Here is a 14,459-nt window from a genome sequence, read left to right as displayed (position 1 = left end):
ATAGAAAAAGCAATCAGAAGATAAGTATATAATTGCATTATTCCATAATGATATATAAGTATAAGCCAAAATTTTTAGGGCTAATGGCTGTCCAATATACAACACACTCCTGCCACTGGGGTATTAATTTGTGACATAAAATGTCTACCTAGGAAATTATCTCCTTTATATATGGGAGTGCATTAAAATTACTCTCATATATGTGAATATTTTAGAAAGATTTTACAATAAGATTTACAAAAAAGAATAACAGTAGTTTAAACCAGATGAATTCCAGCAAGTAACATGAGTCGTCCTTATATGCATAAACTTTGCAGTCTTGACCAGATCTCCTAGGAACTCATGGGCTTGGAAACAGGAATGCTGTTTAGTGTTTCCTGATAAACCCTATTAGTGAAAGTCATAGCCTCACACCATACTGATTAAAACTGGAGACTGCTCATATCTTATTCTCAAATAGGATGGCTGTAAAGGCTCATACCTGAAAATTTGGTATCTGAAAACTCTTTGTAAATGGGTCATCTGGGTGGGTCTCACCACAGTTGTAGTTCATAAAATTCATGCTTGTCAATGAGATCTAACTGTCTTCTAATGGGGAGGTTATCACTGTGTCCTCCATACCAAGGATATCACAGTAAGTTAGGCTTGTGTATTATATGAGTCCCTTGAACCTTACTATTGTCCCTTCTATGCCATTTCTCTCTGTAATGAGGGTGATAGTATGGGTGTTTGTCTCCTCTGAGGTTAAAAAAGCATGCTATAATCTTTGTGATACATGAGTTAATAATCAAAATAAAACTCTCCAACATATAGAATATATGACATGATTATGTATGGAAGTAAGACATGTGCAGATCATACAAACAACATTTTTATTACTTTTGTGAAAAGACATAACTTGGTGTCAAGTGAAGCAGTCAGTAATCCAGTAATGTACTTATGTCTAATACCTTCATAATATCCAGAATATAACTAAAAACCAATTTCAGTCTAATTACTTACATGAGTAATCAAATCACAATGAAATTAGTAAACAGTTGGCTTTACAATACCATAAGCTCAGGGAAGTGGTCTCCTCCATTGTCAGCTTCTCAGGATGCAGAGAGGAAGCTTGGCTATAGTACTTGAATGCAACTTCACTAAGCAGCACTGTCAGACTCTATATCAGAAATAAATGATATAAATTAAAGACCATCATAAGGATAAATAAATGTGAGTATTCTTCATGCTATAAACATGTATTTAGGATTACCATTAGTATTCATTTATATTTTAATATGTCACAATTTATTGACTTTAAGAGGCCAAAATTCTCAAAGCTATTCAAAGATTAAAATATCCTATCCAAGCTATGGGGTGGTCCCATATGCCATTAATCCCAGCACTTGTGAGTCAGACTAAGCTGGATATCTGTGAGTTCAAGACCAACCTGGTCTACAAGATCTAGTTCCAGGACAGGCTCCAAAGTGAAACAGAGGAACCCTGTCTCATAAAAGGCTCCCTTCCAGAGTGAAGATATATTAGTATTTTCTCTATGATAAAACTGACTTAAACATCATAAAGAACTTCTATAAAATAGGCAACATCAACAAAATACACAAATAGAAAAGTAGTGATGGAGAACTTCAACTTTCACTCATACATTAAAACAGAAAATTTTGTTGCCTTGAGTCATTTGCATATTGTTAAATAAAGATTAGTGTAATGAAATGTGGTCCAAAATGAACACTTAAGTGTATTTATGCGAATAATCATGGATGTGTGAGGGATTTGGTATATGTAGTCAGGACTAAGCAGGCAAAGTGAGCATTAAATCTCTTCCTCTATCTAATTCCAGCTTATGTTCAGTGGCAAAGAGGCTGTCATTTGTCCTAGACATCATTATCCTGTTAGACTGGCAGATCAATTCAGAGATTTGAATAGGGAAATTTAAACAGGAACTGCTTGAAACACTGGTATCTTAGGATTAGCTCTCAGAGAGCAGGAATGCATTCAGAAAGCTGGTAAAGGAAGAAAGGTTGTCTCATTTAGTTAAATTAACTTAGAAAGACACTGACCACTGTGGCTATATTTCAATAAAAGTACACTACTCACTGATATATCTTATGAATATCTGATATCTAACTAAGAAAACTCAAGTTCTCCTTAAAAGAAGTAAATCCTGCCTAACAATGTAAACCAGCAATTGTCACATGGCTATTATATCCATGAAACTTAGAGGTCTTTACAGGCTCTTTCATAAAACATTATAATATATACTGCATTACCACTTTTGCCACCATATCCATAAATTATTTGAGAGGTTGGTATGGAAAATGCATTAACAGGTCATGTTTATATAAAATATATCTGTAGCGTTGTGTGTATATACATAACAATAACATTTAGTCAGGAAGTAATGAATTTGAGAGGGGAATGATAAGTGCACAGTAAGAGGTTCAGACACAGTGATATGGAAATTATGTAAATGCATGTTTCTTGTATCAAATCTTCATATGTTTAAATAAAAAGAAAAGAATATAGCAAAGGGACACAGAAAGTACAGTATCAGATAAAAGGTACAGTGAGATAGGGGAAGTTGGATGACAATGACAAAATTTCATATACGTGTAAAAAAAGTCTAAGTTTTTTTAAAAAAGAGTTTAATCTAAAAAGAATAAAAGACTCAACAAATCAGGTCATGTATACAAGTGGAATATTAGGAAATTAAATAGAAGGAAATTCCTAGATTAATAAAAGTTTCAGGACTTTTGCAGACATTAGAACTGAAAACTTTTAAGTAGATTTCACTTCACAGAAGATTTTCTGCGTATTGTCCTCTGGGCAAATGCTGTTGAAAATGAGCAGTATGTGGTTCTATCACAAGAAACATAAACTATGTCTACGTGAAAAGAACAATATGTGTGACTTCCAAAGAAATAGTAAGACACAAATAACCTAAAGATTTAAAGATTTAAAAATATGGCCAGCAAACATGGTGATATAAGAAAACATAAACAATGCAATAGAGTTTTATATACTAGAGTTTATTAATTGAAAAGAAAGGGAAAAGCACAAGTTTTATAATACCACCAGGAAGATGTGTTGACTGTATCTTCAGGGATACCTCTTCAGAAGCTGGGGAGGTGCAGTTCCTATGTGTTTGAGTCTGAGAATATCATGAGCAGGCTTGTGAGAAACTTCATCAGGATCATGAGATAAAAGACAAAACAAGTAGGATTAAATACATAGAAAGTGTAAAGCAGGTCTGGATTACCTCTCTTAGGATAGGTTATAATTACAGTAAAAGCAGTACTCATCTGGTAACTCTTGGTTTTTATAAATCACTTGCTTCCTTTATTACTACATGATTTTTTCCAAAGAGTCCAGTTTTGGGGAGCCTTGGACTATTCTACATTACTGCTTTAATATGGGCACTTTCTCCATATAATCAACCAGACAAGGAAAAATCCAACACCAGTTCTCCACTTTTATCCAATTCATTCCATATGTCAGATATCAACACGAAATCCCATCCTCATATCCCTTCCTTGCTAAAATTCACAGCTTACTTCTGAGGTCTCACCTCTGCAATCTCATTACCAGTAGTAGCTCCATTTTGCCTTTCAGCTGTCCACTGAAATTTATCCCTCAGATGGCGCAGCCGCAGAGATGAATCCATGCATCCAATGAAACCTAATGCCTGACACAGCATATTGAATAGAGAAAGAACTCTATAATCTAAAGTCTCCAATAGATAAAATTGCCAATATGACTTCACCTTAAAAACATGTTATTACAACATTGTGCTTTCCATGATTTACCAACTATCCCCAAAGCACATTCAAACCATCATGGCAATGTTTCCTATGCAATAAGTGCATCATTGTACTCAAAATATTTGCTGGAGTTTAATAATCATTCCATACACTGTGAAGAAATGTTGCTATAATTGTTATTAAAATGCTGATTGGCAGATGGCTGGGAAGGAATTTGGTGAAATGTGAGAACTGGAAAGAAGTGTGGAGTCACAGAGATACCATGAGAAACATATCTTCAAGAATGGGGGTGAATACCTGAGATAATGGAGCCTCAAGACAGCTTTAATAGATTAATAGAAGTGAGTTAATTTAAATTCTAGATGCAAGGGCAAGCCATTAGCCAAATATTTACAATTAATTTTAAGTTACTTTCAGGTAATTGGAAATTGATTTAGGGACAGAAATGCCTTCTTACAATATGATGTGTACCCCATAGCAAGAAAAACATCATTGATTTCCAAAATCAAGCTGTAATATTGGCTTCTGACCCCACTATCACATGTATAATAAACAACCTTTATTTGGATAGAAATGCAAACTATGCCTATCACTCCTGCTTAGTATGTTCAAAAGAGCAGACCTATTTATAATCCCACCAAGATAATCTCTGGGAAACCAATAAGGCTATTGTTTATAATTACATGACATAGATGACTTAATTACTGCAGGCTGAGCACTATCAACCAAAAGCTGCAGCAGAATGTCTTTCCTAGTAGGAATGGCATTTCTGTCCTGTCAAGGGCATAGATCGGGCCACCATTCACTCATTTTTTCCACCCTGTACACTCAAGTCCCTCTCTGAGTCCTTGTTGACTTTGAGCATATTTGCATAAAATGGGTGGGATGGATAATCTGTGTAATCAGTCTTCTCACCCTTCCTGCTGTTCTATGTACAGGAAAACAGTAAACAATCTAGGATTTTTTTTCAAATCTGTCCCAGTGAAATTCCCCATACCATCAGTTCTATGACTTAAAACTCCTGCACAACAGAGAAATTTAACAAAGTCCAAGATAACATTTAGAATTACCTGCTCACTACATCTCAGAATCAATAGACAGGGATGGTCAATATGGCAAAGATGTGCATTAAGTGACTATCACGGTTTTGCTATGGTACCATAATGAGTAGTGTCTGTATTTTTCCTAGAGATAATTGCTGGCTATGGGAACTTCACAACTATCTTGGAATGAATTGGAGACCCAGCTAACCAAACTTGTTATGATTCTGCCAGAAAAGTTAAGGACATGCTGCTGTCTATATTCAATACATAGATGTTTTGCTTAATACTCCACACATTCTTTTAATGAATTTCCTACTACAATCCACATTCACTATTACATTTCACTACACAATCATGAGCTAAGGATTCAAGGTTATAACAAGTAGTATGTGTATAGAAAGTAAGTGTATTTTCCTCCAGAAGAGGCCTAAAGCCTGGGAGAGTGAATTATATAAATGAAAGAAAAGCTTCCCTACTCCCAAAGTTAATCAGGATAAGAAGATCTATGGAATGACCTGCAGATATTTAACAGCAAAGTCTTCCATGAAAATACAAATAAATTATCTTGAGACATGTGAGGTGTTTAGAATGGGCCAGTAGGAGGCTGAGAGGGTGGTGTCTACAGTGAAAAAGTAGTGTGATGAACTGTACATTAGTAAAACTACAGACTGCATATCCCTTGTAATAAAAAACTCAAGAACCTAAAAGGAGAATTACCACAGGAGCAAGGAATACAGAATCTGTCTTAGGAGTCCTAGAACTTGACAACTTCCGGTTTCTCCAGATTGCTTAAACATAGTGGAACCTCAATCCAATTAGTCTCTGTGTTGTATTGAGGAGCAATGCTGAAAATGCTTGCTTTATACCATTTCAGGTTATAATTTTATAATGAGAGCATGCCTGCATGTCTGCATGTCTGTGATTGTGGGGGGAAATATCCTTTCCTTTTATTTTTGAGAGTATAATTTAACTACAACATTTCTCCCTTACTTTTCCTCTTTCAAATCTTCACATATCTCAGTATACACTATCCTTCAAAGATGAACTCGTTATAATAACCATTATTGGATACATATATGTATAGGAATTGAGATACTTTCTTAAAAATACCCTGATATGTCTGCTAATGCTACATGCATGTATTTTATAAAGCAGATCTTTGGATAGTAGACAATAAATTGGTGTCCACATCTCTAAGAATGGCATCTGCATTTTCTAGATTTTCTCAGTTACATATAGAACTTGAGTAATAATTGATGATCCTTATCATAGACACCTAACTCCATGATACACAAGTCCAGTGGGTTCCAGCTTTGGAATTGCCAGAGGCTGATCTGTATTATTGGAATAAACTGGGCCCTATTACCTTTTGGCCTCAATACCTTTAAGAATACAAACTGATATTTCCATTTATATTATTTTATCCAATATACCTACTGTATGGGAGCCATTGCCAAAATGCCTCACACTATTTTTGCTATGGTTCTTACCTTATATCAGAAGTAATTCTCAGAGCTGAATCTCATTATGAGAGTCATTTCTCTATAAACACTGAAGGAGCCAGAATTCATCTGTAGATACTTGCTGACACTTCTGTCACTGACATGACATTTCCAGGTAGTAATCAGTCATACAGGTAAGAAGAATACCTGATACCAAGGAGAAAAAGACTGTTATCCTGTAATTTCTCAAATCACTGTGATTATACAGATGACCTCATCTTACTGATATCCTTCACCATACTCTTTATTGTCCACGTCTGTTTAAGGAAACCTACTACTCTCTTATAAAGACAAATCAAAGGGCAAAAATTTTACTCTGTAGCATAGATATAATTTGTACAGTTTATTATTTTCAGTTATTTGTCTCTTTCCTATATCACAAACAAAATCCAGGTTGTTCCCAAATAAAACTACAATTTTGGTGTATTCATCTTCCATATGATTGTTCTACAACCCAATGGTTCCTCAGATTTCCTTTCCCCTGTAGTTACTATAGGTTTTATACAGGTGCAAGGATAGAGCCCTCTAACTTCATAATCTATATCCTGTGCACTCTAACCTCTTTATAAAGCCCTTTTTACTCTTGTCAGACTTTCATAAAACAATCCATGGCAAAGTAGTTATATGATATAGATAAAAGTTCTATGAAACACAGATTTGGGGGGAATACCAAAGGGTTGTAGTATTATCAGATTGTCAGTCATAACTGACTGTCCAGGTATGGCCTTAATCAAGAGTCAAATCACTCCATTTTAGACCACAAAAGTCTAATATAGACTACAAAATACACAAGCTTGTTTCTAATTTAAATTTTAAAAAGTGTAAAATGAAGAAAAAGCAAATAGAAATCTATTGCAAAATTCTAAACTTGACAGAAATGACATAATACTCTTTGAAATAAATTTGGCAAGTATATATACATTTTGACGTATAGAACTTAAAAGTTTTAAAATAAAGTTTGAAAGAATATTCAAAAAAAACAAATTATCTTACTATTCTCAATTTAAGGACTATCAGAACTACATACATAATACTTGAATAAAATTTTCCACAAATCAGTTCTATGAGGACACAGGGAGTAAATTGAAGAAAAACAGAAACACAAAGAATGATAAACATAATGCGGAAATTAGTATTTTATAACACCCAGAGATTAGATATAAATTTAATATATGTGAATGTATTTAATTGAAACTGAAAAAAATTGGAGAAATAACATAGCCATCAGGAGAATATATGTAATCTCAAAATAACTCTAGATACAGGCAGAAGTAAACCATTTTGAGTTGTTTGCAAGTGGAGTCCAAGGAATAGACTGCACAGGAGTACAGTCTATTATTATCACACTTGGTTATTTCCAACAAGAGACATGTAAATCCCCACTGCAGATATCAATGCTTTTATTTGAATCAAGGAGGAGTTGAACTTGAATACATCAAACTTTATCACTAAGAAACATCTTTCAGAGACCAGGGAAGTGTTAGGAAAGCAGGTGAGGGAGGAAAGTGATGAAACGCCCAGCCTAGTTATGATGCCATTGAACGACTAGCATGGCAAGATATCATTGAAGAGAAACTAGTGGATCTTATAACTTGCCCACTGCTAATAGCTACCTGAGGCATAAAAGGCTTACCTAACAAAATATCATGCTTCATAATGTAAAACAGCAAAGGTCATGTTGGGATGACTCCATATAACTTAGATGAAATTAACACTACTTTCATAAAATCATTATAATCAATAACTGTATTCCAAAATCTATCCTTATACCCAAAGAATATTATTGACCCAAGAACACTAATAGGATTCAACAGATCCTGTTTATATATGATTGTGATTGTGTGTGTGTGTGTGTCTGGGTATGTGTACTTTCTATAATCAACAATAAAAATGAAGAGGTCATGAATATTGAAGAGTAATGAGGAATAAAAAGAAAGGGTTGTAGGTACAGAGATGTGAAAAATATCTTTCATCCACTAAGACAAACACATACACATAAGTACTTCCCCATCACGTTCTCTTTTCTGTCTAAATAAAAAGGATAACTTATCTTTTATAATAAATGAAGAAAACCATAACCATAACAATGAGGCAGGACTATGAGTCAAAGAGGATTCTGGGAAATGCAGTAGAGAAGTTGTGATCCAAGCAGGAAGTGACATAGCAAGGAGACTCATAGTTAAGCAAAGAGAAACAGGAAGTGTCCCTTTTTGCCCTCTGCTCTTGCTCCAATGGCACAAAGTGATCCACCAGCAAGGAGGGACACCAATGGAAGGTGACTGATAAGATAAGTCTTATAAAATATATAGATTTATGAAAATTAAGACTGAGCTAACAGATGAGAATCCTAGTCATTGGCCAAGCAGCTTTGTACCTAAAAAGAAGAAAAGAAAAGAAAATTATCTAGATAGACTACACTTCAATGAAGTACTTAATTCTTAAAATAAAAAAATAGTAAGTGACTTAGAATGTATGGTTTCAGCAGATCAGGATGAGATGAAGAATTGGGATTAAAAGAACAAAAATCATTGATTAATAAATGAAATTATATTTATTAATATAGATTAATGCAAGATTAGGAAAGGTAAAACAGATCAGATCAGGTGTGCAGCTGCAATTTCATGAAATTAAGTGGAAGGTAATACATGTAAAAGGTAGAGTGAGGCAGGATACAAGATTAACTCAAAAAAATCTGTAGCCCTACTATACACCAATGACACATTGGCAGAGAAAGAAATCAGAGAAACATCATCCTTTACAATTGCCACAAACAACATAAAGTACGTTGGGGTAACACTAACCAAAAATGTGAAGAAGATACCAGAAAATGGAAAGCTCTCCCATGCTCTTGGATAGGTAGGATCAACATAATAAAAATGGCAATCTTGTCAAAAGCAATCTACAGATTCAATGCAATCCCCATCGAAATCCCAACACAATTCTTCACAGACCTTGAAAGAACAATTCTCAACTTTATATGGAGAAACAAAAGACCCAGGATAGCCAAAACATCCCTATACAATAAAGGAACTTCTGGAGGCATCACCATCCCTGACTTCAAGCTCTATTACAGAGCTATAGTCCTGAAAACAGCTTGATATTGGCACAAAAATAGACAGGTAGACCAATGGAACAGAATTCAAAACCCTGATATTACCCCACACACCTATGAACACCTGATTTTTGACAAACAATCCAAATTTATACGATGGAACAAAGAGAACATCTTCAGCAAATGGTGCTGGCATAACTGGGTGCAGACATGTAGAAGACTGCAGTTAGACCTAAGCCTATCGCCATGCACAAAACTTAAGTCAAAATGGATCAAAGATCTCAACATAAATCCAGCTACACTGAACCTATTAGAAGACAAAGTGGGAAATACCCTTGAATTAATTGGTACAGGAGACCACTTCCTGAACATTACACCGATAGCACAGGCACTGAGATCAACAATTAATAAATGGGACCTCCTGAAACTGAGAAGCTTCTGTAAGGCAAAGGAGACAGTCAGCAAGACAAAACGGCAGCCCAAAGACTGGGAAAAGATATTCACCAACCCCACATCTGACAGAGGGCTGATCTCCAAAATATACAAAGAACTCAAGAATCTAGTCCCCCAAACACCAAACAATCCAATGAAAAAGTGGGGTACAGGACTAAATAGATAATTCTCAATAGAGGAATTTAAAATGGCTGAAAGACACATAAGAAAGTGTTCAACATCCTTGGTCATCAGGGAAATGCAAATCAAAACAACTATGAGATACCATCTTACTCCTGTCAGAATGGCTAAAACCAAAAATACCAATGACAGTTTTTGCTGGAGAGGATACAGAGAAAGAGGATCACTCCTCCACTGCTGGTGGGAGTGCCAACTTGTACAGCCACTGTGGAAATCAGTATGGCGACTCCTCAAGAAAATGGGAATGAGTCTACCACAAGATCCAGCAATTCCACTCCTAGGCATTTACCCAAAAGAAACACATTCATATAACAAGGACATCTGTTCAACCATGTTCATAGCAGCATTATTAGTAATAGCCAGAAACTGGAAGCAGCCTAGATGCCCCTCAACTGAAGAATGGATAGAGAAAATGTGGTACATTTACACAATGGAGTACTACTCAGCAGAAAAAAACAATGGAAACTTGAAATTTGCAGGAAAATGGATGGAACTCGAAGAAACCATTCTGAGCGAGGTAACCCAATCCCAAAAAAGACAAACATGATATGCACTCACTCATATGGGGACCTGCTCTATGATACATAGTAGTGACCATGCTTTATCAGAGCTGTTTTTAAATGATGTTGCTCAGAATGGTTTCCTCCCAGATGATGACTGATGAGCTAATTTTAAAAAAAATGGTGCCAAGTACCACAAGAATAACAAAACTGTGCTGTTCTCTGGGATTTTGTTTTTTACTTTTGTTGTTGTTGTTGTTGTTGTTGTTGTTGTTTGGTTGGTTTTTTGTTTAGGTTTTTTTTGTTTTTTGTTTTTTGATTTTTAAATGGAGTGTGCTGGATGTCTCTACAATTTTGTTAAAAAGACTGCAGAACCTGGAAAAGCTGTTGCTGCTATTGATGCATAACATATTGCCATTATTGCGCTCTCTCTCTCTCTCTCTCTCTCTCTCTCTATATATATATATATATATATATATATATATATATATATATATGCTAATTGAAACTCAAATATGTGATGAATCCAAGGTTTTTCAGTGAGTGCTCACCTGTGCATGCAAATTTGACTTCATCTTTAGTAAGTAGTAAAGTTATAGTTATATGCTTGCCAAAAAAAGTGATACACTAGAAGACAAATGTCACAATTTCAATTTTATGTGTAACCTAGAAATGATGAACTTATGGTAACAGAGAGCAGAATTGTAGCTATTAAGCTTCAATGTGGGTCGTTTAACAATGGGGAAACGATTGGTTTAAGGATATAAAACTGCAGTTGGACAAGAGGCATTGACTCTGTGAAGTCTTGAGGTCTACTGAGAGCATGATAAACATGGCTGATAACAATATGCTATATTTTAAAAGTTGTGAGATAGTATACATTAAGTGTTCTCAAAACAGAAATGATGAATATGTGTGATATAACATGTTAATTGGTTTAATTTAGTCATGCCATTGTGAACATACTGTATTGTGTATCATAATTGTGCATGACTTTATTTATGAGCTAAATAAATGAATGAAAAAGAAAGAAGGGACTTTGAGATCCCATCCCACATGAAGGGATGCTCTCATCCAGGACACATGGGGCAGGGCCTTGGCCTGGCCCAGGATGATGTTGTGGAATTTGGGGAGCCCCCGTGGAGGGCTCTACCCTCTATGGGGAGTGGAGGGGGGAAGGGGATGGTGGGAGATTCTGGGGAGGGGGGAGAGGGAGAAGGGATTGACATGTGAAATTATAATTTGTAAAAATTAAATAAAAAATTAAATAAAAAAGGTAGAGTGATTTCCCAGTAGTTACAAAGAAATATATTCAAGTCAAGTCACGTCTAAGAACATTTACTCACACTGTGCTCAAGGAAGTTAGTGGAGATAATGAACAGCAGGTGTTTCTGTGCAGAAATATAAATGACATATAAGTGGAAAGAACATCATGTGATTTTTACAGAAATAATAAGACATGGAAAAAAAGTATGGAGTTAAAACTTTGGTAAGCAATAGTGCTAATGCACAGAAACAAAAACTTTGAGTTTTACACACATGAAAGTAATAGTAAAATATAAAAGGAAGAAAGCCCCTCAAATAACAAAACTACCAGCCAGGTGTGGTGTCTGTGTCTTCAGCAAAAGCTTCTGAGGAGAAAGCACAGAAGGCTGTCCTCAGTTCCTATGTCTGAGGTCATAATAAGCAGGATGATATGTCATTTGTCAATACCATAGAATGAAAAGCAACATGTTTAGGAACAAATAGCAAATATATATATATATATATATATATATATATATATACAAATATGGAATAAATCATTTTCATATGATTAGTAAGATAAAAATGATGATTGATAAATAGTAATTTGCAATAAAATTGTGTTTATATTAATATAAATATCATGTTCACAAGTAATGTACAGATTGGATGCAGTGTATATTAAGGTTCCCATATGTGCCATTCCTTTGTCCTAATGATCCTCACAACTATAAAATACGCATAAAACCAGAGTAAATCTGGTATTGATTAATTTATACTGAAAATAAGAACAAATTCACTAAATTCCAATCACATGTCTTGTTTGCAAAATTTACTACAATGTGACAACATGCACACAAACACACACATAGAAATAAAAAATTATTTGAGAGAGGTTGTGGGTTCTAAATTACCATATACTTTATTATCATTTAACTCATATTACAAATGCCAAAAATGCATATTAGGTAAAAGATTTCTCAAAAGATCTACGACAAGTGGATACCACATGAAAATTAACTTTTCATTCACATAAAACTTATAATTGATTATTTATATGTTTATGAGTGGTGTGTGTGTATAAATAATAAAGAAAACATCATGAACTTCAAAGTCAAGCCAACATGATTATATGGCAGGATAAGGAGACAAGAAATGAAAGGAAGAAATTATAAAATTATATTAACTTCAAAAATTTTAAACAAATGACCATGCATAAACTGAATTGGAACATGAAAAGATAAAGGAAAAGATGAGTTCTAAGGTGGTGTGTTAGATTCCTGACAAGGAGAAATTATTGAGCTGTATGTGATATGGTAGATAAACATGTAGGTTACACTAGTTTTCCTTTAACATTAGCAAAAAATTAGCATCTCTGATATGAGGTAATTTTATGTACATGCGAAAGGAGATTCCACTAATTAGAATTTAATTTAAATAATATTGTGGTGTTATTTTAGCATCTTACAAAATCAAGGTGTTAAGAGTAAGAGAATTGTGCAGTTGTTTATCATCCTATTTTTGTAATTTCATTCAAACATTACTATGTAAATGTAAACAAACATTGCTGACAGTCCTAGGAATTTACATAGTAAACTCCATGATTTCTACCACTTTTCCTTTAGAGTCATCATTTGCTCATTTAATTCATTAGCAGAGAAGCACACTGTACTGTATGCAAGATGTGTAACACTACAAAATGAGTTTTTCTTGACTGCTATCCATTCCTATATTATTCATCATTCCACAAATAAAAACTTATTTCAGAGTCAAGGCTGAGAAGAGTAATGAAGGTTTGTTTATTCTTTATCTCCTTCAAAGTTCTTAGTTTTGTTGCTCTGTATCTTTCCTGACTATGCAAGAAATTTTTCCTTGGGAATACTGGCAATAATTTCAAAAGTTTGTGCTAATAATTAACTGTCAAAAACTTTCCTGAGGAATATTTGACAATAAAACTGAACTATAAAAGGGAAGAAAATATAAATCTACATGGCCAATGACAATAAATTTTAAATAATGTTAACTAATAATCAAATAGAAGCCCTCCAGCATATATAAGACAAAATGCATTATATATGAAAGTAGCACATGTGCAGATGGTTAAGAGGCAGTGATAATCAAGAATATTCACCCTTCTCATCTCCATTTCACATTTACAGGAAGGTTTTCTCTAAACAGTTATTGTGGAAAATAAATACTACACATTTTGGTTCTTAGATGTTTGATGTCAAAAGCAATCAGGATTATTCAACGGCAGCCAAAGATACAGAGAGAAACACTGAATCAGTAAAAAAGAAAAATAAAGGAAGTAAAATAAATAAATAAATAAATAAATAAATAGCCACGTAAAGATGGAAAATACAATAAGAGTCTGTATACTATGTGCTATATTGTTTTCTTTAAATTGTTTGATTGCTGAGGAAAGAGCTACAGCTCCTACAATACATTTGATTATCATGCTGCTGAATTAATACAACTTATATTTTTTAAAAATGCTTTGACTTCAAAGTTTAAGTCTAAGCACAGGATACTTGCGAAAAAAGTTTGTGCTTGTGTTTCTACAGAAAATGAAAAGCTATGGATTCCTTCCAAGACTAATATGGTTTGATGAAGCAACACCCCCTGAAGTAGTGGCCCAACTGATCCTATATCCAAAACACCTGAGATGATGCAGCCATATATGACTACTGCCAGATTTCTGTGTTTTATAATGATCCCTATAATAT

General features: G+C 34.4%; 1 long non-coding RNA gene across 1 annotated transcript in view; it reads right to left on the bottom strand.

The window, feature by feature from the left end:
* Window positions 1-14,459, bottom strand: part of LOC103158847 — a 53,270-nt gene that overhangs the window by 19,258 nt on the left and 19,553 nt on the right. Inside the window, exons 12-15 of the long non-coding RNA XR_004769168.1 lie at window positions 6,292-6,450; window positions 3,566-3,682; window positions 3,070-3,179; window positions 1,053-1,159 (exon numbers count right to left, since the gene is read on the bottom strand). This is a non-coding gene — a long non-coding RNA (uncharacterized LOC103158847). The remainder of the gene's footprint in view (window positions 1-1,052; window positions 1,160-3,069; window positions 3,180-3,565; window positions 3,683-6,291; window positions 6,451-14,459) is intronic.

The sequence above is a fragment of the Cricetulus griseus genome, chromosome 3, assembly GCF_003668045.3.
Source record: "Cricetulus griseus strain 17A/GY chromosome 3, alternate assembly CriGri-PICRH-1.0, whole genome shotgun sequence".
NCBI lineage: Eukaryota > Metazoa > Chordata > Mammalia > Rodentia > Cricetidae > Cricetulus > Cricetulus griseus.
The sequence above is the reverse complement of the archived record's forward strand: the minus strand, read 5'-3'. Positions and strand labels throughout refer to the sequence as shown.